The sequence below is a fragment of the Rhinoderma darwinii genome, assembly GCF_050947455.1.
Source record: "Rhinoderma darwinii isolate aRhiDar2 chromosome 5 unlocalized genomic scaffold, aRhiDar2.hap1 SUPER_5_unloc_46, whole genome shotgun sequence".
Classification (NCBI taxonomy): Eukaryota; Metazoa; Chordata; class Amphibia; order Anura; family Rhinodermatidae; genus Rhinoderma; species Rhinoderma darwinii.
In genome coordinates, this window is record NW_027461805.1 from 159,474 (window position 1) to 183,823 (window position 24,350).

The 24,350-nt window shown below is 47.5% G+C and overlaps 16 non-coding genes across 16 annotated transcripts; all 16 read right to left on the reverse strand.

The window, feature by feature from the left end:
• Positions 1-50: 50 nt before the first annotated feature.
• Positions 51-241, reverse strand: LOC142694537 (U2 spliceosomal RNA). Its single transcript, XR_012862739.1, has one exon. It is a non-coding gene; the product is annotated as a U2 spliceosomal RNA (small nuclear RNA).
• A 1,288-nt stretch (positions 242-1,529) lies between these two features.
• LOC142694942 (U2 spliceosomal RNA) lies at positions 1,530-1,720 on the reverse strand. Its single transcript, XR_012863105.1, has one exon. It is a non-coding gene; the product is annotated as a U2 spliceosomal RNA (small nuclear RNA).
• Positions 1,721-3,004: 1,284 nt separating this feature from the next.
• Positions 3,005-3,195, reverse strand: LOC142694538 (U2 spliceosomal RNA). The gene has a single exon (XR_012862740.1). It is a non-coding gene; the product is annotated as a U2 spliceosomal RNA (small nuclear RNA).
• Positions 3,196-4,491: 1,296 nt separating this feature from the next.
• Positions 4,492-4,682, reverse strand: LOC142694542 (U2 spliceosomal RNA). Its single transcript, XR_012862742.1, has one exon. It is a non-coding gene; the product is annotated as a U2 spliceosomal RNA (small nuclear RNA).
• Positions 4,683-5,982: 1,300 nt separating this feature from the next.
• Positions 5,983-6,173, reverse strand: LOC142694543 (U2 spliceosomal RNA). The gene has a single exon (XR_012862743.1). It is a non-coding gene; the product is annotated as a U2 spliceosomal RNA (small nuclear RNA).
• A 1,280-nt stretch (positions 6,174-7,453) lies between these two features.
• LOC142694544 (U2 spliceosomal RNA) lies at positions 7,454-7,644 on the reverse strand. The gene has a single exon (XR_012862744.1). It is a non-coding gene; the product is annotated as a U2 spliceosomal RNA (small nuclear RNA).
• Positions 7,645-8,928: 1,284 nt separating this feature from the next.
• LOC142694545 (U2 spliceosomal RNA) lies at positions 8,929-9,119 on the reverse strand. The gene has a single exon (XR_012862745.1). It is a non-coding gene; the product is annotated as a U2 spliceosomal RNA (small nuclear RNA).
• Positions 9,120-10,411: 1,292 nt separating this feature from the next.
• On the reverse strand, positions 10,412-10,602 carry LOC142694546 (U2 spliceosomal RNA). Its single transcript, XR_012862746.1, has one exon. It is a non-coding gene; the product is annotated as a U2 spliceosomal RNA (small nuclear RNA).
• A 1,284-nt stretch (positions 10,603-11,886) lies between these two features.
• Positions 11,887-12,077, reverse strand: LOC142694547 (U2 spliceosomal RNA). The gene has a single exon (XR_012862747.1). It is a non-coding gene; the product is annotated as a U2 spliceosomal RNA (small nuclear RNA).
• Positions 12,078-13,381: 1,304 nt separating this feature from the next.
• On the reverse strand, positions 13,382-13,572 carry LOC142694548 (U2 spliceosomal RNA). Its single transcript, XR_012862748.1, has one exon. It is a non-coding gene; the product is annotated as a U2 spliceosomal RNA (small nuclear RNA).
• A 1,284-nt stretch (positions 13,573-14,856) lies between these two features.
• Positions 14,857-15,047, reverse strand: LOC142694549 (U2 spliceosomal RNA). Its single transcript, XR_012862749.1, has one exon. It is a non-coding gene; the product is annotated as a U2 spliceosomal RNA (small nuclear RNA).
• A 1,284-nt stretch (positions 15,048-16,331) lies between these two features.
• Positions 16,332-16,522, reverse strand: LOC142694550 (U2 spliceosomal RNA). Its single transcript, XR_012862750.1, has one exon. It is a non-coding gene; the product is annotated as a U2 spliceosomal RNA (small nuclear RNA).
• Positions 16,523-17,791: 1,269 nt separating this feature from the next.
• Positions 17,792-17,982, reverse strand: LOC142694551 (U2 spliceosomal RNA). The gene has a single exon (XR_012862751.1). It is a non-coding gene; the product is annotated as a U2 spliceosomal RNA (small nuclear RNA).
• Positions 17,983-19,282: 1,300 nt separating this feature from the next.
• On the reverse strand, positions 19,283-19,473 carry LOC142694554 (U2 spliceosomal RNA). Its single transcript, XR_012862753.1, has one exon. It is a non-coding gene; the product is annotated as a U2 spliceosomal RNA (small nuclear RNA).
• Positions 19,474-20,773: 1,300 nt separating this feature from the next.
• On the reverse strand, positions 20,774-20,964 carry LOC142694555 (U2 spliceosomal RNA). The gene has a single exon (XR_012862754.1). It is a non-coding gene; the product is annotated as a U2 spliceosomal RNA (small nuclear RNA).
• Positions 20,965-22,256: 1,292 nt separating this feature from the next.
• On the reverse strand, positions 22,257-22,447 carry LOC142694556 (U2 spliceosomal RNA). Its single transcript, XR_012862755.1, has one exon. It is a non-coding gene; the product is annotated as a U2 spliceosomal RNA (small nuclear RNA).
• Between the last annotated feature and the right edge of the window lie 1,903 nt (positions 22,448-24,350).

The window sequence follows — 24,350 nt, forward strand, 5'->3', positions numbered from 1 at the left end:
AGCAAAGACAAAAAACACTTTTGGAATCTGCTTTTAGTCAACACATAAGGAAAGGGTGCACCGGTCCTGGAAATACTGCAATACCAGGTCAATGCGTGGAGTGGACAGAGCAAGCTCTATTTCCATCTCCCTGTTCTAAAAATCCATTTAATATATGGTCCCCAGATAGGGGACGTATCAGATATTAAACTGATAAGAACAGATACTACACTTGATCTTAGCCAAAAGGCCGAGAAGCGATAACCCGAACGGGCCGCGCGTTGCCCGAGCCTGCCCGATACTGCTGTTCAGCCCTTGCAGCGATTCAGCCTACTTCTAGGCAATTCCATGGGGCCCTGCAGGCTCACACACTCACAGCTACACGGGAGGTGAATAAAGGCCGGAGAGGAAGCCAGACAGGATTTGCTTCTTTTGCTTGCACCACAATGCAGTGCTGAAAGAGGAGGAATCTACATAAAAACGCCTTCCTGGCAACGCCCAAATGCCCTGCTGCCATGCAGATAAACACTGGCAGCGGCAGCAAGTGCATGCCCACAGCCACCCCTTGTTCCTTCACACCTTGTATCAGCTGTAATCCAGTCCAGTCCAGTGCTGCCTGCTGAGCAGCACTGACCAACACTGCCTGGGCCCAGGCTTTTATCTCTGAGGCCCCATTATGATGTCAGAAAGCTGGCTCTGGAATCCTGAGGGCTCCACTATGACACGTGCAAAGTTCCGTCTGAACTTTATATAAGACGGTGAGGCTCAGTCAGTCACTCAGTGTTGCCTGAGAGGGCAACACTGCAACAGCCGGCCGCCAGGCTGTCTTTTTTTTGCACAGCTAGTTGCCTCCAGGAGGCCACAAGAGGGAGACAAGGGACTGCAAAATGGAAAATAGGCATCCACCAACTTTACAGACAACTTCTCCTTGCTCCTACAACCTCCATCCTTGCACAGTTTGTTATTCTTCTAGGTAACATAGTAACAAATCCAAATTGCTGCTCTCTTTGTAGGCAAGCAAGGCTTTGTTGCAACTCCAATTCTTACATCTTCTTGAAATGTAGGGACGACAGTACATTCCATCACATCCATCTAGTGTACACAGGTAGGTCCATTGTGGCGGGCAGGCGAGCGGGCGGGCTGCTTTATTGGCTGTTTGCTGTTCCCCTACTCCACTCCACTATTTGACTGTTGTGCTGCATCAATCAATCAATCAATCAATCAATCAATCAATCAATCAATCAATCAATCAGTGGCTGGCTCAGGTGCAGCTCTTTAACTTACCTAAAAGGGAGGGCGGAGAGAAGACAAGGAAGGTGAATGAGGTGTTCCAATGTGAAATGCCGGAAACACAGAAACACAGACGACACACAACAAGAGGTGGCAATCTATTCATTAATTGCATTTAATCAATGAGCTCATTATCACTCATGCATTGTCCAACAGGTGTTGAAATAATGGGATTAAAAGGGGAGATCCCTTCAGAAAGACAGAAACAATAGCAAAGACAAAAAACACTTTTGGAATCTGCTTTTAGTCAACACATAAGGAAAGGGTGCACCGGTCCTGGAAATACTGCAATACCAGGTCAATGCATGGAGTGGACAGAGCAAGCTCTATTTCCATCTCCCTGTTCTAAAAATCCATTTAATATATGGTCCCCAGATAGGGGACGTATCAGATATTAAACTGATAAGAACAGATACTACACTTGATCTTAGCCAAAAGGCCGAGAAGCGATAACCCGAACGGGCCGCGCGTTGCCCGAGCCTGCCCGATACTGCTGTTCAGCCCTTGCAGCGATTCAGCCTACTTCTAGGCAATTCCATGGGGCCCTGCAGGCTCACACACTCACAGCTACACGGGAGGTGAATAAAGGCCGGAGAGGAAGCCAGACAGGATTTGCTTCTTTTGCTTGCACCACAATGCAGTGCTGAAAGAGGAGGAATCTACATAAAAACGCCTTCCTGGCAACGCCCAAATGCCCTGCTGCCATGCAGATAAACACTGGCAGCGGCAGCAAGTGCATGCCCACAGCCACCCCTTGTTCCTTCACACCTTGTATCAGCTGTAATCCAGTCCAGTCCAGTGCTGCCTGCTGAGCAGCACTGACCAACACTGCCTGGGCCCAGGCTTTTATCTCTGAGGCCCCATTATGATGTCAGAAAGCTGGCTCTGGAATCCTGAGGGCTCCACTATGACACGTGCAAAGTTCCGTCTGAACTTTATATAAGACGGTGAGGCTCAGTCAGTCACTCAGTGTTGCCTGAGAGGGCAACACTGCAACAGCCGGCCGCCAGGCTGTCTTTTTTTTGCACAGCTAGTTGCCTCCAGGAGGCCACAAGAGGGAGACAAGGGACTGCAAAATGGAAAATAGGCATCCACCAACTTTACAGACAACTTCTCCTTGCTCCTACAACCTCCATCCTTGCACAGTTTGTTATTCTTCTAGGTAACATAGTAACAAATCCAAATTGCTGCTCTCTTTGTAGGCAAGCAAGGCTTTGTTGCAACTGCAATTCTTACTTCTTCTTGAAATGTAGGGACGACAGTACATTCCATCACATCCATCTAGTGTACACAGGTAGGTCCATTGTGGCGGGCAGGCGAGCGGGCGGGCTGCTTTATTGGCTGTTTGCTGTTCCCCTACTCCACTCCACTATTTGACTGTTGTGCTGCATCAATCAATCAATCAATCAATCAATCAATCAATCAATCAATCAATCAGTGGCTGGCTCAGGTGCAGCTCTTTAACTTACCTAAAAGGGAGGGCGGAGAGAAGACAAGGAAGGTGAATGAGGTGTTCCAATGTGAAATGCCGGAAACACAGAAACACAGACGACACACAACAAGAGGTGGCAATCTATTCATTAATTGCATTTAATCAATGAGCTCATTATCACTCATGCATTGTCCAACAGGTGTTGAAATAATGGGATTAAAAGGGGAGATCCCTTCAGAAAGACAGAAACAATAGCAAAGACAAAAAACACTTTTGGAATCTGCTTTTAGTCAACACATAAGGAAAGGGTGCACCGGTCCTGGAAATACTGCAATACCAGGTCAATGCGTGGAGTGGACAGAGCAAGCTCTATTTCCATCTCCCTGTTCTAAAAATCCATTTAATATATGGTCCCCAGATAGGGGACGTATCAGATATTAAACTGATAAGAACAGATACTACACTTGATCTTAGCCAAAAGGCCGAGAAGCGATAACCCGAACGGGCCGCGCGTTGCCCGAGCCTGCCCGATACTGCTGTTCAGCCCTTGCAGCGATTCAGCCTACTTCTAGGCAATTCCATGGGGCCCTGCAGGCTCACACACTCACAGCTACACGGGAGGTGAATAAAGGCCGGAGAGGAAGCCAGACAGGATTTGCTTCTTTTGCTTGCACCACAATGCAGTGCTGAAAGAGGAGGAATCTACATAAAAACGCCTTCCTGGCAACGCCCAAATGCCCTGCTGCCATGCAGATAAACACTGGCAGCGGCAGCAAGTGCATGCCCACAGCCACCCCTTGTTCCTTCACACCTTGTATCAGCTGTAATCCAGTCCAGTCCAGTGCTGCCTGCTGAGCAGCACTGACCAACACTGCCTGGGCCCAGGCTTTTATCTCTGAGGCCCCATTATGATGTCAGAAAGCTGGCTCTGGAATCCTGAGGGCTCCACTATGACACGTGCAAAGTTCCGTCTGAACTTTATATAAGACGGTGAGGCTCAGTCAGTCACTCAGTGTTGCCTGAGAGGGCAACACTGCAACAGCCGGCCGCCAGGCTGTCTTTTTTTTGCACAGCTAGTTGCCTCCAGGAGGCCACAAGAGGGAGACAAGGGACTGCAAAATGGAAAATAGGCATCCACCAACTTTACAGACAACTTCTCCTTGCTCCTACAACCTCCATCCTTGCACAGTTTGTTATTCTTCTAGGTAACATAGTAACAAATCCAAATTGCTGCTCTCTTTGTAGGCAAGCAAGGCTTTGTTGCAACTGCAATTCTTACTTCTTCTTGAAATGTAGGGACGACAGTACATTCCATCACATCCATCTAGTGTACACAGGTAGGTCCATTGTGGCGGGCAGGCGAGCGGGCGGGCTGCTTTATTGGCTGTTTGCTGTTCCCCTACTCCACTCCACTATTTGACTGTTGTGCTGCATCAATCAATCAATCAATCAATCAATCAATCAATCAATCAATCAATCAATCAATCAATCAGTGGCTGGCTCAGGTGCAGCTCTTTAACTTACCTAAAAGGGAGGGCGGAGAGAAGACAAGGAAGGTGAATGAGGTGTTCCAATGTGAAATGCCGGAAACACAGAAACACAGACGACACACAACAAGAGGTGGCAATCTATTCATTAATTGCATTTAATCAATGAGCTCATTATCACTCATGCATTGTCCAACAGGTGTTGAAATAATGGGATTAAAAGGGGAGATCCCTTCAGAAAGACAGAAACAATAGCAAAGACAAAAAACACTTTTGGAATCTGCTTTTAGTCAACACATAAGGAAAGGGTGCACCGGTCCTGGAAATACTGCAATACCAGGTCAATGCGTGGAGTGGACAGAGCAAGCTCTATTTCCATCTCCCTGTTCTAAAAATCCATTTAATATATGGTCCCCAGATAGGGGACGTATCAGATATTAAACTGATAAGAACAGATACTACACTTGATCTTAGCCAAAAGGCCGAGAAGCGATAACCCGAACGGGCCGCGCGTTGCCCGAGCCTGCCCGATACTGCTGTTCAGCCCTTGCAGCGATTCAGCCTACTTCTAGGCAATTCCATGGGGCCCTGCAGGCTCACATACTCACAGCTACACGGGAGGTGAATAAAGGCCGGAGAGGAAGCCAGACAGGATTTGCTTCTTTTGCTTGCACCACAATGCAGTGCTGAAAGAGGAGGAATCTACATAAAAACGCCTTCCTGGCAACGCCCAAATGCCCTGCTGCCATGCAGATAAACACTGGCAGCGGCAGCAAGTGCATGCCCACAGCCACCCCTTGTTCCTTCACACCTTGTATCAGCTGTAATCCAGTCCAGTCCAGTGCTGCCTGCTGAGCAGCACTGACCAACACTGCCTGGGCCCAGGCTTTTATCTCTGAGGCCCCATTATGATGTCAGAAAGCTGGCTCTGGAATCCTGAGGGCTCCACTATGACACGTGCAAAGTTCCGTCTGAACTTTATATAAGACGGTGAGGCTCAGTCAGTCACTCAGTGTTGCCTGAGAGGGCAACACTGCAACAGCCGGCCGCCAGGCTGTCTTTTTTTTGCACAGCTAGTTGCCTCCAGGAGGCCACAAGAGGGAGACAAGGGACTGCAAAATGGAAAATAGGCATCCACCAACTTTACAGACAACTTCTCCTTGCTCCTACAACCTCCATCCTTGCACAGTTTGTTATTCTTCTAGGTAACATAGTAACAAATCCAAATTGCTGCTCTCTTTGTAGGCAAGCAAGGCTTTGTTGCAACTGCAATTCTTACTTCTTCTTGAAATGTAGGGACGACAGTACATTCCATCACATCCATCTAGTGTACACAGGTAGGTCCATTGTGGCGGGCAGGCGAGCGGGCGGGCTGCTTTATTGGCTGTTTGCTGTTCCCCTACTCCACTCCACTATTTGACTGTTGTGCTGCATCAATCAATCAATCAATCAATCAATCAATCAATCAATCAATCAATCAATCAATCAATCAATCAGTGGCTGGCTCAGGTGCAGCTCTTTAACTTACCTAAAAGGGAGGGCGGAGAGAAGACAAGGAAGGTGAATGAGGTGTTCCAATGTAAAATGCCGGAAACACAGAAACACAGACGACACACAACAAGAGGTGGCAATCTATTCATTAATTGCATTTAATCAATGAGCTCATTATCACTCATGCATTGTCCAACAGGTGTTGAAATAATGGGATTAAAAGGGGAGATCCCTTCAGAAAGACAGAAACAATAGCAAAGACAAAAAACACTTTTGGAATCTGCTTTTAGTCAACACATAAGGAAAGGGTGCACCGGTCCTGGAAATACTGCAATACCAGGTCAATGCGTGGAGTGGACAGAGCAAGCTCTATTTCCATCTCCCTGTTCTAAAAATCCATTTAATATATGGTCCCCAGATAGGGGACGTATCAGATATTAAACTGATAAGAACAGATACTACACTTGATCTTAGCCAAAAGGCCGAGAAGCGATAACCCGAACGGGCCGCGCGTTGCCCGAGCCTGCCCGATACTGCTGTTCAGCCCTTGCAGCGATTCAGCCTACTTCTAGGCAATTCCATGGGGCCCTGCAGGCTCACACACTCACAGCTACACGGGAGGTGAATAAAGGCCGGAGAGGAAGCCAGACAGGATTTGCTTCTTTTGCTTGCACCACAATGCAGTGCTGAAAGAGGAGGAATCTACATAAAAACGCCTTCCTGGCAACGCCCAAATGCCCTGCTGCCATGCAGATAAACACTGGCAGCGGCAGCAAGTGCATGCCCACAGCCACCCCTTGTTCCTTCACACCTTGTATCAGCTGTAATCCAGTCCAGTCCAGTGCTGCCTGCTGAGCAGCACTGACCAACACTGCCTGGGCCCAGGCTTTTATCTCTGAGGCCCCATTATGATGTCAGAAAGCTGGCTCTGGAATCCTGAGGGCTCCACTATGACACGTGCAAAGTTCCGTCTGAACTTTATATAAGACGGTGAGGCTCAGTCAGTCACTCAGTGTTGCCTGAGAGGGCAACACTGCAACAGCCGGCCGCCAGGCTGTCTTTTTTTTGCACAGCTAGTTGCCTCCAGGAGGCCACAAGAGGGAGACAAGGGACTGCAAAATGGAAAATAGGCATCCACCAACTTTACAGACAACTTCTCCTTGCTCCTACAACCTCCATCCTTGCACAGTTTGTTATTCTTCTAGGTAACATAGTAACAAATCCAAATTGCTGCTCTCTTTGTAGGCAAGCAAGGCTTTGTTGCAACTGCAATTCTTACTTCTTCTTGAAATGTAGGGACGACAGTACATTCCATCACATCCATCTAGTGTACACAGGTAGGTCCATTGTGGCGGGCAGGCGAGCGGGCGGGCTGCTTTATTGGCTGTTTGCTGTTCCCCTACTCCACTCCACTATTTGACTGTTGTGCTGCATCAATCAATCAATCAATCAATCAATCAATCAATCAATCAATCAGTGGCTGGCTCAGGTGCAGCTCTTTAACTTACCTAAAAGGGAGGGCGGAGAGAAGACAAGGAAGGTGAATGAGGTGTTCCAATGTGAAATGCCGGAAACACAGAAACACAGACGACACACAACAAGAGGTGGCAATCTATTCATTAATTGCATTTAATCAATGAGCTCATTATCACTCATGCATTGTCCAACAGGTGTTGAAATAATGGGATTAAAAGGGGAGATCCCTTCAGAAAGACAGAAACAATAGCAAAGACAAAAAACACTTTTGGAATCTGCTTTTAGTCAACACATAAGGAAAGGGTGCACCGGTCCTGGAAATACTGCAATACCAGGTCAATGCGTGGAGTGGACAGAGCAAGCTCTATTTCCATCTCCCTGTTCTAAAAATCCATTTAATATATGGTCCCCAGATAGGGGACGTATCAGATATTAAACTGATAAGAACAGATACTACACTTGATCTTAGCCAAAAGGCCGAGAAGCGATAACCCGAACGGGCCGCGCGTTGCCCGAGCCTGCCCGATACTGCTGTTCAGCCCTTGCAGCGATTCAGCCTACTTCTAGGCAATTCCATGGGGCCCTGCAGGCTCACACACTCACAGCTACACGGGAGGTGAATAAAGGCCGGAGAGGAAGCCAGACAGGATTTGCTTCTTTTGCTTGCACCACAATGCAGTGCTGAAAGAGGAGGAATCTACATAAAAACGCCTTCCTGGCAACGCCCAAATGCCCTGCTGCCATGCAGATAAACACTGGCAGCGGCAGCAAGTGCATGCCCACAGCCACCCCTTGTTCCTTCACACCTTGTATCAGCTGTAATCCAGTCCAGTCCAGTGCTGCCTGCTGAGCAGCACTGACCAACACTGCCTGGGCCCAGGCTTTTATCTCTGAGGCCCCATTATGATGTCAGAAAGCTGGCTCTGGAATCCTGAGGGCTCCACTATGACACGTGCAAAGTTCCGTCTGAACTTTATATAAGACGGTGAGGCTCAGTCAGTCACTCAGTGTTGCCTGAGAGGGCAACACTGCAACAGCCGGCCGCCAGGCTGTCTTTTTTTTGCACAGCTAGTTGCCTCCAGGAGGCCACAAGAGGGAGACAAGGGACTGCAAAATGGAAAATAGGCATCCACCAACTTTACAGACAACTTCTCCTTGCTCCTACAACCTCCATCCTTGCACAGTTTGTTATTCTTCTAGGTAACATAGTAACAAATCCAAATTGCTGCTCTCTTTGTAGGCAAGCAAGGCTTTGTTGCAACTGCAATTCTTACTTCTTCTTGAAATGTAGGGACGACAGTACATTCCATCACATCCATCTAGTGTACACAGGTAGGTCCATTGTGGCGGGCAGGCGAGCGGGCGGGCTGCTTTATTGGCTGTTTGCTGTTCCCCTACTCCACTCCACTATTTGACTGTTGTGCTGCATCAATCAATCAATCAATCAATCAATCAATCAATCAATCAATCAATCAGTGGCTGGCTCAGGTGCAGCTCTTTAACTTACCTAAAAGGGAGGGCGGAGAGAAGACAAGGAAGGTGAATGAGGTGTTCCAATGTGAAATGCCGGAAACACAGAAACACAGACGACACACAACAAGAGGTGGCAATCTATTCATTAATTGCATTTAATCAATGAGCTCATTATCACTCATGCATTGTCCAACAGGTGTTGAAATAATGGGATTAAAAGGGGAGATCCCTTCAGAAAGACAGAAACAATAGCAAAGACAAAAAACACTTTTGGAATCTGCTTTTAGTCAACACATAAGGAAAGGGTGCACCGGTCCTGGAAATACTGCAATACCAGGTCAATGCGTGGAGTGGACAGAGCAAGCTCTATTTCCATCTCCCTGTTCTAAAAATCCATTTAATATATGGTCCCCAGATAGGGGACGTATCAGATATTAAACTGATAAGAACAGATACTACACTTGATCTTAGCCAAAAGGCCGAGAAGCGATAACCCGAACGGGCCGCGCGTTGCCCGAGCCTGCCCGATACTGCTGTTCAGCCCTTGCAGCGATTCAGCCTACTTCTAGGCAATTCCATGGGGCCCTGCAGGCTCACACACTCACAGCTACACGGGAGGTGAATAAAGGCCGGAGAGGAAGCCAGACAGGATTTGCTTCTTTTGCTTGCACCACAATGCAGTGCTGAAAGAGGAGGAATCTACATAAAAACGCCTTCCTGGCAACGCCCAAATGCCCTGCTGCCATGCAGATAAACACTGGCAGCGGCAGCAAGTGCATGCCCACAGCCACCCCTTGTTCCTTCACACCTTGTATCAGCTGTAATCCAGTCCAGTCCAGTGCTGCCTGCTGAGCAGCACTGACCAACACTGCCTGGGCCCAGGCTTTTATCTCTGAGGCCCCATTATGATGTCAGAAAGCTGGCTCTGGAATCCTGAGGGCTCCACTATGACACGTGCAAAGTTCCGTCTGAACTTTATATAAGACGGTGAGGCTCAGTCAGTCACTCAGTGTTGCCTGAGAGGGCAACACTGCAACAGCCGGCCGCCAGGCTGTCTTTTTTTTGCACAGCTAGTTGCCTCCAGGAGGCCACAAGAGGGAGACAAGGGACTGCAAAATGGAAAATAGGCATCCACCAACTTTACAGACAACTTCTCCTTGCTCCTACAACCTCCATCCTTGCACAGTTTGTTATTCTTCTAGGTAACATAGTAACAAATCCAAATTGCTGCTCTCTTTGTAGGCAAGCAAGGCTTTGTTGCAACTGCAATTCTTACTTCTTCTTGAAATGTAGGGACGACAGTACATTCCATCACATCCATCTAGTGTACACAGGTAGGTCCATTGTGGCGGGCAGGCGAGCGGGCGGGCTGCTTTATTGGCTGTTTGCTGTTCCCCTACTCCACTCCACTATTTGACTGTTGTGCTGCATCAATCAATCAATCAATCAATCAATCAATCAATCAATCAATCAATCAATCAATCAGTGGCTGGCTCAGGTGCAGCTCTTTAACTTACCTAAAAGGGAGGGCGGAGAGAAGACAAGGAAGGTGAATGAGGTGTTCCAATGTAAAATGCCGGAAACACAGAAACACAGACGACACACAACAAGAGGTGGCAATCTATTCATTAATTGCATTTAATCAATGAGCTCATTATCACTCATGCATTGTCCAACAGGTGTTGAAATAATGGGATTAAAAGGGGAGATCCCTTCAGAAAGACAGAAACAATAGCAAAGACAAAAAACACTTTTGGAATCTGCTTTTAGTCAACACATAAGGAAAGGGTGCACCGGTCCTGGAAATACTGCAATACCAGGTCAATGCGTGGAGTGGACAGAGCAAGCTCTATTTCCATCTCCCTGTTCTAAAAATCCATTTAATATATGGTCCCCAGATAGGGGACGTATCAGATATTAAACTGATAAGAACAGATACTACACTTGATCTTAGCCAAAAGGCCGAGAAGCGATAACCCGAACGGGCCGCGCGTTGCCCGAGCCTGCCCGATACTGCTGTTCAGCCCTTGCAGCGATTCAGCCTACTTCTAGGCAATTCCATGGGGCCCTGCAGGCTCACACACTCACAGCTACACGGGAGGTGAATAAAGGCCGGAGAGGAAGCCAGACAGGATTTGCTTCTTTTGCTTGCACCACAATGCAGTGCTGAAAGAGGAGGAATCTACATAAAAACGCCTTCCTGGCAACGCCCAAATGCCCTGCTGCCATGCAGATAAACACTGGCAGCGGCAGCAAGTGCATGCCCACAGCCACCCCTTGTTCCTTCACACCTTGTATCAGCTGTAATCCAGTCCAGTCCAGTGCTGCCTGCTGAGCAGCACTGACCAACACTGCCTGGGCCCAGGCTTTTATCTCTGAGGCCCCATTATGATGTCAGAAAGCTGGCTCTGGAATCCTGAGGGCTCCACTATGACACGTGCAAAGTTCCGTCTGAACTTTATATAAGACGGTGAGGCTCAGTCAGTCACTCAGTGTTGCCTGAGAGGGCAACACTGCAACAGCCGGCCGCCAGGCTGTCTTTTTTTTGCACAGCTAGTTGCCTCCAGGAGGCCACAAGAGGGAGACAAGGGACTGCAAAATGGAAAATAGGCATCCACCAACTTTACAGACAACTTCTCCTTGCTCCTACAACCTCCATCCTTGCACAGTTTGTTATTCTTCTAGGTAACATAGTAACAAATCCAAATTGCTGCTCTCTTTGTAGGCAAGCAAGGCTTTGTTGCAACTGCAATTCTTACTTCTTCTTGAAATGTAGGGACGACAGTACATTCCATCACATCCATCTAGTGTACACAGGTAGGTCCATTGTGGCGGGCAGGCGAGCGGGCGGGCTGCTTTATTGGCTGTTTGCTGTTCCCCTACTCCACTCCACTATTTGACTGTTGTGCTGCATCAATCAATCAATCAATCAATCAATCAATCAATCAATCAATCAATCAGTGGCTGGCTCAGGTGCAGCTCTTTAACTTACCTAAAAGGGAGGGCGGAGAGAAGACAAGGAAGGTGAATGAGGTGTTCCAATGTGAAATGCCGGAAACACAGAAACACAGACGACACACAACAAGAGGTGGCAATCTATTCATTAATTGCATTTAATCAATGAGCTCATTATCACTCATGCATTGTCCAACAGGTGTTGAAATAATGGGATTAAAAGGGGAGATCCCTTCAGAAAGACAGAAACAATAGCAAAGACAAAAAACACTTTTGGAATCTGCTTTTAGTCAACACATAAGGAAAGGGTGCACCGGTCCTGGAAATACTGCAATACCAGGTCAATGCGTGGAGTGGACAGAGCAAGCTCTATTTCCATCTCCCTGTTCTAAAAATCCATTTAATATATGGTCCCCAGATAGGGGACGTATCAGATATTAAACTGATAAGAACAGATACTACACTTGATCTTAGCCAAAAGGCCGAGAAGCGATAACCCGAACGGGCCGCGCGTTGCCCGAGCCTGCCCGATACTGCTGTTCAGCCCTTGCAGCGATTCAGCCTACTTCTAGGCAATTCCATGGGGCCCTGCAGGCTCACACACTCACAGCTACACGGGAGGTGAATAAAGGCCGGAGAGGAAGCCAGACAGGATTTGCTTCTTTTGCTTGCACCACAATGCAGTGCTGAAAGAGGAGGAATCTACATAAAAACGCCTTCCTGGCAACGCCCAAATGCCCTGCTGCCATGCAGATAAACACTGGCAGCGGCAGCAAGTGCATGCCCACAGCCACCCCTTGTTCCTTCACACCTTGTATCAGCTGTAATCCAGTCCAGTCCAGTGCTGCCTGCTGAGCAGCACTGACCAACACTGCCTGGGCCCAGGCTTTTATCTCTGAGGCCCCATTATGATGTCAGAAAGCTGGCTCTGGAATCCTGAGGGCTCCACTATGACACGTGCAAAGTTCCGTCTGAACTTTATATAAGACGGTGAGGCTCAGTCAGTCACTCAGTGTTGCCTGAGAGGGCAACACTGCAACAGCCGGCCGCCAGGCTGTCTTTTTTTTGCACAGCTAGTTGCCTCCAGGAGGCCACAAGAGGGAGACAAGGGACTGCAAAATGGAAAATAGGCATCCACCAACTTTACAGACAACTTCTCCTTGCTCCTACAACCTCCATCCTTGCACAGTTTGTTATTCTTCTAGGTAACATAGTAACAAATCCAAATTGCTGCTCTCTTTGTAGGCAAGCAAGGCTTTGTTGCAACTGCAATTCTTACTTCTTCTTGAAATGTAGGGACGACAGTACATTCCATCACATCCATCTAGTGTACACAGGTAGGTCCATTGTGGCGGGCAGGCGAGCGGGCGGGCTGCTTTATTGGCTGTTTGCTGTTCCCCTACTCCACTCCACTATTTGACTGTTGTGCTGCATCAATCAATCAATCAATCAATCAATCAATCAATCAATCAATCAATCAATCAATCAATCAATCAATCAGTGGCTGGCTCAGGTGCAGCTCTTTAACTTACCTAAAAGGGAGGGCGGAGAGAAGACAAGGAAGGTGAATGAGGTGTTCCAATGTGAAATGCCGGAAACACAGAAACACAGACGACACACAACAAGAGGTGGCAATCTATTCATTAATTGCATTTAATCAATGAGCTCATTATCACTCATGCATTGTCCAACAGGTGTTGAAATAATGGGATTAAAAGGGGAGATCCCTTCAGAAAGACAGAAACAATAGCAAAGACAAAAAACACTTTTGGAATCTGCTTTTAGTCAACACATAAGGAAAGGGTGCACCGGTCCTGGAAATACTGCAATACCAGGTCAATGCGTGGAGTGGACAGAGCAAGCTCTATTTCCATCTCCCTGTTCTAAAAATCCATTTAATATATGGTCCCCAGATAGGGGACGTATCAGATATTAAACTGATAAGAACAGATACTACACTTGATCTTAGCCAAAAGGCCGAGAAGCGATAACCCGAACGGGCCGCGCGTTGCCCGAGCCTGCCCGATACTGCTGTTCAGCCCTTGCAGCGATTCAGCCTACTTCTAGGCAATTCCATGGGGCCCTGCAGGCTCACACACTCACAGCTACACGGGAGGTGAATAAAGGCCGGAGAGGAAGCCAGACAGGATTTGCTTCTTTTGCTTGCACCACAATGCAGTGCTGAAAGAGGAGGAATCTACATAAAAACGCCTTCCTGGCAACGCCCAAATGCCCTGCTGCCATGCAGATAAACACTGGCAGCGGCAGCAAGTGCATGCCCACAGCCACCCCTTGTTCCTTCACACCTTGTATCAGCTGTAATCCAGTCCAGTCCAGTGCTGCCTGCTGAGCAGCACTGACCAACACTGCCTGGGCCCAGGCTTTTATCTCTGAGGCCCCATTATGATGTCAGAAAGCTGGCTCTGGAATCCTGAGGGCTCCACTATGACACGTGCAAAGTTCCGTCTGAACTTTATATAAGACGGTGAGGCTCAGTCAGTCACTCAGTGTTGCCTGAGAGGGCAACACTGCAACAGCCGGCCGCCAGGCTGTCTTTTTTTTGCACAGCTAGTTGCCTCCAGGAGGCCACAAGAGGGAGACAAGGGACTGCAAAATGGAAAATAGGCATCCACCAACTTTACAGACAACTTCTCCTTGCTCCTACAACCTCCATCCTTGCACAGTTTGTTATTCTTCTAGGTAACATAGTAACAAATCCAAATTGCTGCTCTCTTTGTAGGCAAGCAAGGCTTTGTTGCAACTGCAATTCTTACTTCTTCTTGAAATGTAGGGACGACAGTACATTCCATCACATCCATCTAGTGTACACAGGTAGGTCCATTGTGGCGGGCAGGCGAGCGGGCGGGCTGCTTTATTGGCTGTTTGCTGTTCCCCTACTCCACTCCACTATTTGACTGTTGTGCTGCATCAATCAATCAATCAATCAATCAATCAATCAATCAATCAATCAATCAGTGGCTGTCTCAGGTGCAGCTCTTTAACTTACCTAAAAGGGAGGGCGGAGAGAAGACAAGGAAGGTGAATGAGGTGTTCCAATGTGAAATGCCGGAAACACAGAAACACAGACGACACACAACAAGAGGTGGCAATCTATTCATTAATTGCATTTAATCAATGAGCTCATTATCACTCATGCATTGTCCAACAGGTGTTGAAATAATGGGATTAAAAGGGGAGATCCCTTCAGAAAGACAGAAACAATAGCAAAGACAAAAAACACTTTTGGAATCTGCTTTTAGTCAACACATAAGGAAAGGGTGCACCGGTCCTGGAAATACTGCAATACCAGGTCAATGCGTGGAGTGGACAGAGCAAGCTCTATTTCCATCTCCCTGTTCTAAAAATCCATTTAATATATGGTCCCCAGATAGGGGACGTATCAGATATTAAACTGATAAGAACAGATACTACACTTGATCTTAGCCAAAAGGCCGAGAAGCGATAACCCGAACGGGCCGCGCGTTGCCCGAGCCTGCCCGATACTGCTGTTCAGCCCTTGCAGCGATTCAGCCTACTTCTAGGCAATTCCATGGGGCCCCGCAGGCTCACACACTCACAGCTACACGGGAGGTGAATAAAGGCCGGAGAGGAAGCCAGACAGGATTTGCTTCTTTTGCTTGCACCACAATGCAGTGCTGAAAGAGGAGGAATCTACATAAAAACGCCTTCCTGGCAACGCCCAAATGCCCTGCTGCCATGCAGATAAACACTGGCAGCGGCAGCAAGTGCATGCCCACAGCCACCCCTTGTTCCTTCACACCTTGTATCAGCTGTAATCCAGTCCAGTCCAGTGCTGCCTGCTGAGCAGCACTGACCAACACTGCCTGGGCCCAGGCTTTTATCTCTGAGGCCCCATTATGATGTCAGAAAGCTGGCTCTGGAATCCTGAGGGCTCCACTATGACACGTGCAAAGTTCCGTCTGAACTTTATATAAGACGGTGAGGCTCAGTCAGTCACTCAGTGTTGCCTGAGAGGGCAACACTGCAACAGCCGGCCGCCAGGCTGTCTTTTTTTTGCACAGCTAGTTGCCTCCAGGAGGCCACAAGAGGGAGACAAGGGACTGCAAAATGGAAAATAGGCATCCACCAACTTTACAGACAACTTCTCCTTGCTCCTACAACCTCCATCCTTGCACAGTTTGTTATTCTTCTAGGTAACATAGTAACAAATCCAAATTGCTGCTCTCTTTGTAGGCAAGCAAGGCTTTGTTGCAACTGCAATTCTTACTTCTTCTTGAAATGTAGGGACGACAGTACATTCCATCACATCCATCTAGTGTACACAGGTAGGTCCATTGTGGCGGGCAGGCGAGCGGGCGGGCTGCTTTATTGGCTGTTTGCTGTTCCCCTACTCCACTCCACTATTTGACTGTTGTGCTGCATCAATCAATCAATCAATCAATCAATCAATCAATCAATCAATCAATCAGTGGCTGGCTCAGGTGCAGCTCTTTAACTTACCTAAAAGGGAGGGCGGAGAGAAGACAAGGAAGGTGAATGAGGTGTTCCAATGTGAAATGCCGGAAACACAGAAACACAGACGACACACAACAAGAGGTGGCAATCTATTAATTAATTGCATTTAATCAATGAGCTCATTATCACTCATGCATTGTCCAACAGGTGTTGAAATAATGGGATTAAAAGGGGAGATCCCTTCAGAAAGACAGAAACAATAGCAAAGACAAAAAACACTTTTGGAATCTGCTTTTAGTCAACACATAAGGAAAGGGTGCACCGGTCCTGGAAATACTGCAATACCAGGTCAATGCGTGGAGTGGACAGAGCAAGCTCTATTTCCATCTCCCTGTTCTAAAAATCCATTTAATATATGGTCCCCAGATAGGGGACGTATCAGATATTAAACTGATAAGAACAGATACTACACTTGATCTTAGCCAAAAGGCCGAGAAGCGATAACCCGAACGGGCCGCGCGTTGCCCGAGCCTGCCCGATACTGCTGTTCAGCCCTTGCAGCGATTCAGCCTACTTCTAGGCAATTCCATGGGGCCCTGCAGGCTCACACACTCACAGCTACACGGGAGGTGAATAAAGGCCGGAGAGGAAGCCAGACAGGATTTGCTTCTTTTGCTTGCACCACAATGCAGTGCTGAAAGAGGAGGAATCTACATAAAAACGCCTTCCTGGCAACGCCCAAATGCCCTGCTGCCATGCAGATAAACACTGGCAGCGGCAGCAAGTGCATGCCCACAGCCACCCCTTGTTCCTTCACACCTTGTATCAGCTGTAATCCAGTCCAGTCCAGTGCTGCCTGCTGAGCAGCACTGACCCAACACTGCCTGGGCCCAGGCTTTTATCTCTGAGGCCCCATTATGATGTCAGAAAGCTGGCTCTGGAATCCTGAGGGCTCCACTATGACACGTGCAAAGTTCCGTCTGAACTTTATATAAGACGGTGAGGCTCAGTCAGTCACTCAGTGTTGCCTGAGAGGGCAACACTGCAACAGCCGGCCGCCAGGCTGTCTTTTTTTTGCACAGCTAGTTGCCTCCAGGAGGCCACAAGAGGGAGACAAGGGACTGCAAAATGGAAAATAGGCATCCACCAACTTTACAGACAACTTCTCCTTGCTCCTACAACCTCCATCCTTGCACAGTTTGTTATTCTTCTAGGTAACATAGTAACAAATCCAAATTGCTGCTCTCTTTGTAGGCAAGCAAGGCTTTGTTGCAACTGCAATTCTTACTTCTTCTTGAAATGTAGGGACGACAGTACATTCCATCACATCCATCTAGTGTACACAGGTAGGTCCATTGTGGCGGGCAGGCGAGCGGGCGGGCTGCTTTATTGGCTGTTTGCTGTTCCCCTACTCCACTCCACTATTTGACTGTTGTGCTGCATCAATCAATCAATCAATCAATCAATCAATCAGTGGCTGGCTCAGGTGCAGCTCTTTAACTTACCTAAAAGGGAGGGCGGAGAGAAGACAAGGAAGGTGAATGAGGTGTTCCAATGTGAAATGCCGGAAACACAGAAACACAGACGACACACAACAAGAGGTGGCAATCTATTCATTAATTGCATTTAATCAATGAGCTCATTATCACTCATGCATTGTCCAACAGGTGTTGAAATATTGGGATTAAAAGGGGAGATCCCTTCAGAAAGACATAAACAATAGCAAAGACAAAAAACACTTTTGGAATCTGCTTTTAGTCAACACATAAGGAAAGGGTGCACCGGTCCTGGAAATACTGCAATACCAGGTCAATGCGTGGAGTGGACAGAGCAAGCTCTATTTCCATCTCCCTGTTCTAAAAATCCATTTAATATATGGTCCCCAGATAGGGGACGTATCAGATATTAAACTGATAAGAACAGATACTACACTTGATCTTAGCCAAAAGGCCGAGAAGCGATAACCCGAACGGGCCGCGCGTTGCCCGAGCCTGCCCGATACTGCTGTTCAGCCCTTGCAGCGATTCAGCCTACTTCTAGGCAATTCCATGGGGCCCTGCAGGCTCACACACTCACAGCTACACGGGAGGTGAATAAAGGCCGGAGAGGAAGCCAGACAGGATTTGCTTCTTTTGCTTGCACCACAATGCAGTGCTGAAAGAGGAGGAATCTACATAAAAACGCCTTCCTGGCAACGCCCAAATGCCCTGCTGCCATGCAGATAAACACTGGCAGCGGCAGCAAGTGCATGCCCACAGCCACCCCTTGTTCCTTCACACCTTGTATCAGCTGTAATCCAGTCCAGTCCAGTGCTGCCTGCTGAGCAGCACTGACCAACACTGCCTGGGCCCAGGCTTTTATCTCTGAGGCCCCATTATGATGTCAGAAAGCTGGCTCTGGAATCCTGAGGGCTCCACTATGACACGTGCAAAGTTCCGTCTGAACTTTATATAAGACGGTGAGGCTCAGTCAGTCACTCAGTGTTGCCTGAGAGGGCAACACTGCAACAGCCGGCCGCCAGGCTGTCTTTTTTTTGCACAGCTAGTTGCCTCCAGGAGGCCACAAGAGGGAGACAAGGGACTGCAAAATGGAAAATAGGCATCCACCAACTTTACAGACAACTTCTCCTTGCTCCTACAACCTCCATCCTTGCACAGTTTGTTATTCTTCTAGGTAACATAGTAACAAATCCAAATTGCTGCTCTCTTTGTAGGCAAGCAAGGCTTTGTTGCAACTGCAATTCTTACTTCTTCTTGAAATGTAGGGACGACAGTACATTCCATCACATCCATCTAGTGTACACAGGTAGGTCCATTGTGGCGGGCAGGCGAGCGGGCGGGCTGCTTTATTGGCTGTTTGCTGTTCCCCTACTCCACTCCACTATTTGACTGTTGTGCTGCATCAATCAATCAATCAATCAATCAATCAATCAATCAATCAATCAATCAATCAATCAATCAATCAGTGGCTGGCTCAGGTGCAGCTCTTTAACTTACCTAAAAGGGAGGGCGGAGAGAAGACAAGGAAGGTGAATGAGGTGTTCCAATGTGAAATGCCGGAAACACAGAAACACAGACGACACACAACAAGAGGTGGCAATCTATTCATTAATTGCATTTAATCAATGAGCTCATTATCACTCATGCATTGTCCAACAGGTGTTGAAATAATGGGATTAAAAGGGGAGATCCCTTCAGAAAGACAGAAACAATAGCAAAGACAAAAAACACTTTTGGAATCTGCTTTTAGTCAACACATAAGGAAAGGGTGCACCGGTCCTGGAAATACTGCAATACCAGGTCAATGCGTGGAGTGGACAGAGCAAGCTCTATTTCCATCTCCCTGTTCTAAAAATCCATTTAATATATGGTCCCCAGATAGGGGACGTATCAGATATTAAACTGATAAGAACAGATACTACACTTGATCTTAGCCAAAAGGCCGAGAAGCGATAACCCGAACGGGCCGCGCGTTGCCCGAGCCTGCCCGATACTGCTGTTCAGCCCTTGCAGCGATTCAGCCTACTTCTAGGCAATTCCATGGGGCCCTGCAGGCTCACACACTCACAGCTACACGGGAGGTGAATAAAGGCCGGAGAGGAAGCCAGACAGGATTTGCTTCTTTTGCTTGCACCACAATGCAGTGCTGAAAGAGGAGGAATCTACATAAAAACGCCTTCCTGGCAACGCCCAAATGCCCTGCTGCCATGCAGATAAACACTGGCAGCGGCAGCAAGTGCATGCCCACAGCCACCCCTTGTTCCTTCACACCTTGTATCAGCTGTAATCCAGTCCAGTCCAGTGCTGCCTGCTGAGCAGCACTGACCAACACTGCCTGGGCCCAGGCTTTTATCTCTGAGGCCCCATTATGATGTCAGAAAGCTGGCTCTGGAATCCTGAGGGCTCCACTATGACACGTGCAAAGTTCCGTCTGAACTTTATATAAGACGGTGAGGCTCAGTCAGTCACTCAGTGTTGCCTGAGAGGGCAACACTGCAACAGCCGGCCGCCAGGCTGTCTTTTTTTTGCACAGCTAGTTGCCTCCAGGAGGCCACAAGAGGGAGACAAGGGACTGCAAAATGGAAAATAGGCATCCACCAACTTTACAGACAACTTCTCCTTGCTCCTACAACCTCCATCCTTGCACAGTTTGTTATTCTTCTAGGTAACATAGTAACAAATCCAAATTGCTGCTCTCTTTGTAGGCAAGCAAGGCTTTGTTGCAACTGCAATTCTTACTTCTTCTTGAAATGTAGGGACGACAGTACATTCCATCACATCCATCTAGTGTACACAGGTAGGTCCATTGTGGCGGGCAGGCGAGCGGGCGGGCTGCTTTATTGGCTGTTTGCTGTTCCCTTACTCCACTCCACTATTTGACTGTTGTGCTGCATCAATCAATCAATCAATCAATCAATCAATCAATCAATCAATCAATCAATCAATCAATCAATCAGTGGCTGGCTCAGGTGCAGCTCTTTAACTTACCTAAAAGGGAGGGCGGAGAGAAGACAAGGAAGGTGAATGAGGTGTTCCAATGTGAAATGCCGGAAACACAGAAACACAGACGACACACAACAAGAGGTGGCAATCTATTCATTAATTGCATTTAATCAATGAGCTCATTATCACTCATGCATTGTCCAACAGGTGTTGAAATAATGGGATTAAAAGGGGAGATCCCTTCAGAAAGACAGAAACAATAGCAAAGACAAAAAACACTTTTGGAATCTGCTTTTAGTCAACACATAAGGAAAGGGTGCACCGGTCCTGGAAATACTGCAATACCAGGTCAATGCGTGGAGTGGACAGAGCAAGCTCTATTTCCATCTCCCTGTTCTAAAAATCCATTTAATATATGGTCCCCAGATAGGGGACGTATCAGATATTAAACTGATAAGAACAGATACTACACTTGATCTTAGCCAAAAGGCCGAGAAGCGATTACCCGAACGGGCCGCGCGTTGCCCGAGCCTGCCCGATACTGCTGTTCAGCCCTTGCAGCGATTCAGCCTACTTCTAGGCAATTCCATGGGGCCCTGCAGGCTCACACACTCACAGCTACACGGGAGGTGAATAAAGGCCGGAGAGGAAGCCAGACAGGATTTGCTTCTTTTGCTTGCACCACAATGCAGTGCTGAAAGAGGAGGAATCTACATAAAAACGCCTTCCTCGCAACGCCCAAATGCCCTGCTGCCATGCAGATAAACACTGGCAGCGGCAGCAAGTGCATGCCCACAGCCACCCCTTGTTCCTTCACACCTTGTATCAGCTGTAATCCAGTCCAGTCCAGTGCTGCCTGCTGAGCAGCACTGACCAACACTGCCTGGGCCCAGGCTTTTATCTCTGAGGCCCCATTATGATGTCAGAAAGCTGGCTCTGGAATCCTGAGGGCTCCACTATGACACGTGCAAAGTTCCGTCTGAACTTTATATAAGACGGTGAGGCTCAGTCAGTCACTCAGTGTTGCCTGAGAGGGCAACACTGCAACAGCCGGCCGCCAGGCTGTCTTTTTTTTGCACAGCTAGTTGCCTCCAGGAGGCCACAAGAGGGAGACAAGGGACTGCAAAATGGAAAATAGGCATCCACCAACTTTACAGACAACTTCTCCTTGCTCCTACAACCTCCATCCTTGCACAGTTTGTTATTCTTCTAGGTAACATAGTAACAAATCCAAATTGCTGCTCTCTTTGTAGGCAAGCAAGGCTTTGTTGCAACTGCAATTCTTACTTCTTCTTGAAATGTAGGGACGACAGTACATTCCATCACATCCATCTAGTGTACACAGGTAGGTCCATTGTGGCGGGCAGGCGAGCGGGCGGGCTGCTTTATTGGCTGTTTGCTGTTCCCCTACTCCACTCCACTATTTGACTGTTGTGCTGCATCAATCAATCAATCAATCAATCAATCAATCAATCAATCAATCAATCAATCAATCAGTGGCTGGCTCAGGTGCAGCTCTTTAACTTACCTAAAAGGGAGGGCGGAGAGAAGACAAGGAAGGTGAATGAGGTGTTCCAATGTGAAATGCCGGAAACACAGAAACACAGACGACACACAACAAGAGGTGGCAATCTATTCATTAATTGCATTTAATCAATGAGCTCATTATCACTCATGCATTGTCCAACAGGTGTTGAAATAATGGGATTAAAAGGGGAGATCCCTTCAGAAAGACAGAAACAATAGCAAAGACAAAAAACACTTTTGGAATCTGCTTTTAGTCAACACATAAGGAAAGGGTGCACCGGTCCTGGAAATACTGCAATACCAGGTCAATGCGTGGAGTGGACAGAGCAAGCTCTATTTCCATCTCCCTGTTCTAAAAATCCATTTAATATATGGTCCCCAGATAGGGGACGTATCAGATATTAAACTGATAAGAACAGATACTACACTTGATCTTAGCCAAAAGGCCGAGAAGCGATAACCCGAACGGGCCGCGCGTTGCCCGAGCCTGCCCGATACTGCTGTTCAGCCCTTGCAGCGATTCAGCCTACTTCTAGGCAATTCCATGGGGCCCTGCAGGCTCACACACTCACAGCTACACGGGAGGTGAATAAAGGCCGGAGAGGAAGCCAGACAGGATTTGCTTATTTTGCTTGCACCACAATGCAGTGCTGAAAGAGGAGGAATCTACATAAAAACGCCTTCCTGGCAACGCCCAAATGCCCTGCTGCCATGCAGATAAACACTGGCAGCGGCAGCAAGTGCATGCCCACAGCCACCCCTTGTTCCTTCACACCTTGTATCAGCTGTAATCCAGTCCAGTCCAGTGCTGCCTGCTGAGCAGCACTGACCAACACTGCCTGGGCCCAGGCTTTTATCTCTGAGGCCCCATTATGATGTCAGAAAGCTGGCTCTGGAATCCTGAGGGCTCCACTATGACACGTGCAAAGTTCCGTCTGAACTTTATATAAGACGGTGAGGCTCAGTCAGTCACTCAGTGTTGCCTGAGAGGGCAACACTGCAACAGCCGGCCGCCAGGCTGTCTTTTTTTTGCACAGCTAGTTGCCTCCAGGAGGCCACAAGAGGGAGACAAGGGACTGCAAAATGGAAAATAGGCATCCACCAACTTTACAGACAACTTCTCCTTGCTCCTACAACCTCCATCCTTGCACAGTTTGTTATTCTTCTAGGTAACATAGTAACAAATCCAAATTGCTGCTCTCTTTGTAGGCAAGCAAGGCTTTGTTGCAACTGCAATTCTTACTTCTTCTTGAAATGTAGGGACGACAGTACATTCCATCATAGTTACATAGTATAGTTAGTACGGCTGAAAAAAGACACATGTCCATCAAGTTCAACCAAGGGAAGGGAAAAGGGAAGGAAAAATTTCTACACATAGGAGCTAATATTTTTTTGTTCTAGGAAATTATCTAACCCTTTTTTAAAGCCATCTACTGTCCCTGCTGTGACCAGCTCCTGCGGTAGGCTATTCCATAAATTCACAGTTCTCACTGTAAAGAAGCCTTGTCGCCTCTGCAGCTTGAACCTTTTTTTCTCCAGACGGAGGGAGTGCCCCCTTGTTTTTTGAGGGGGTTTTACAAGGAACAGGATTTCACCATATTTTTTGTATGTGCCATTAATATATTTATACAAGTTAATCATGTCCCCCCTTAGTCGTCTTTTTTCAAGGCTAAATAGGTTTAATTCTTTCAATCTTTCCTCATAACTTAAATTCTCCATGCCCCTTATTAGCTTCGTTGCTCTTCTTTGTATTTTTTCCAACTCCAGGGCATCCTTTCTATGAACTGGAGCCCAGAACTGGACTGCATATTCTAGATGAGGCCTCACTAATGCTTTGTAAAGTGGCATTATTACATCCCTGTCCCGCGAGTCCATGCCTCTTTTAATACACGACAATATCCTGCTGGCCTTTGAAGCAGCTGATTGACACTGCATGCTGTTATTGAGTTTATGATTTACAAGTACACCCAGATCCTTCTCAACAAGTGAATCCGCCAGTGTAGCGCCCCCTAGGACATATGATGCATGCAGGTTGTTGGTACCAAGATGCATAACTTTACATTTATCTACATTAAACTTCATTTGCCAAGTGGACGCCCAAACACTTAGTTTGTTTAAATCTGCCTGTAATTCATGAACATCTTCCATAGTCTGAACTATATTACATAGCTTGGTGTCATCTGCAAAAATAGAAATAGTGCTATTAATCCCTTCCTCTATATCATTAATAAATAAGTTGAATAATAGTGGTCCCAGCACTGAACCCTGGGGTACACCACTTATAACCGGGGACCATTCAGAGAAGGAATCATTGACCACAACCCTCTGGATACGGTCCTTGAGCCAATTCTCAATCCAATT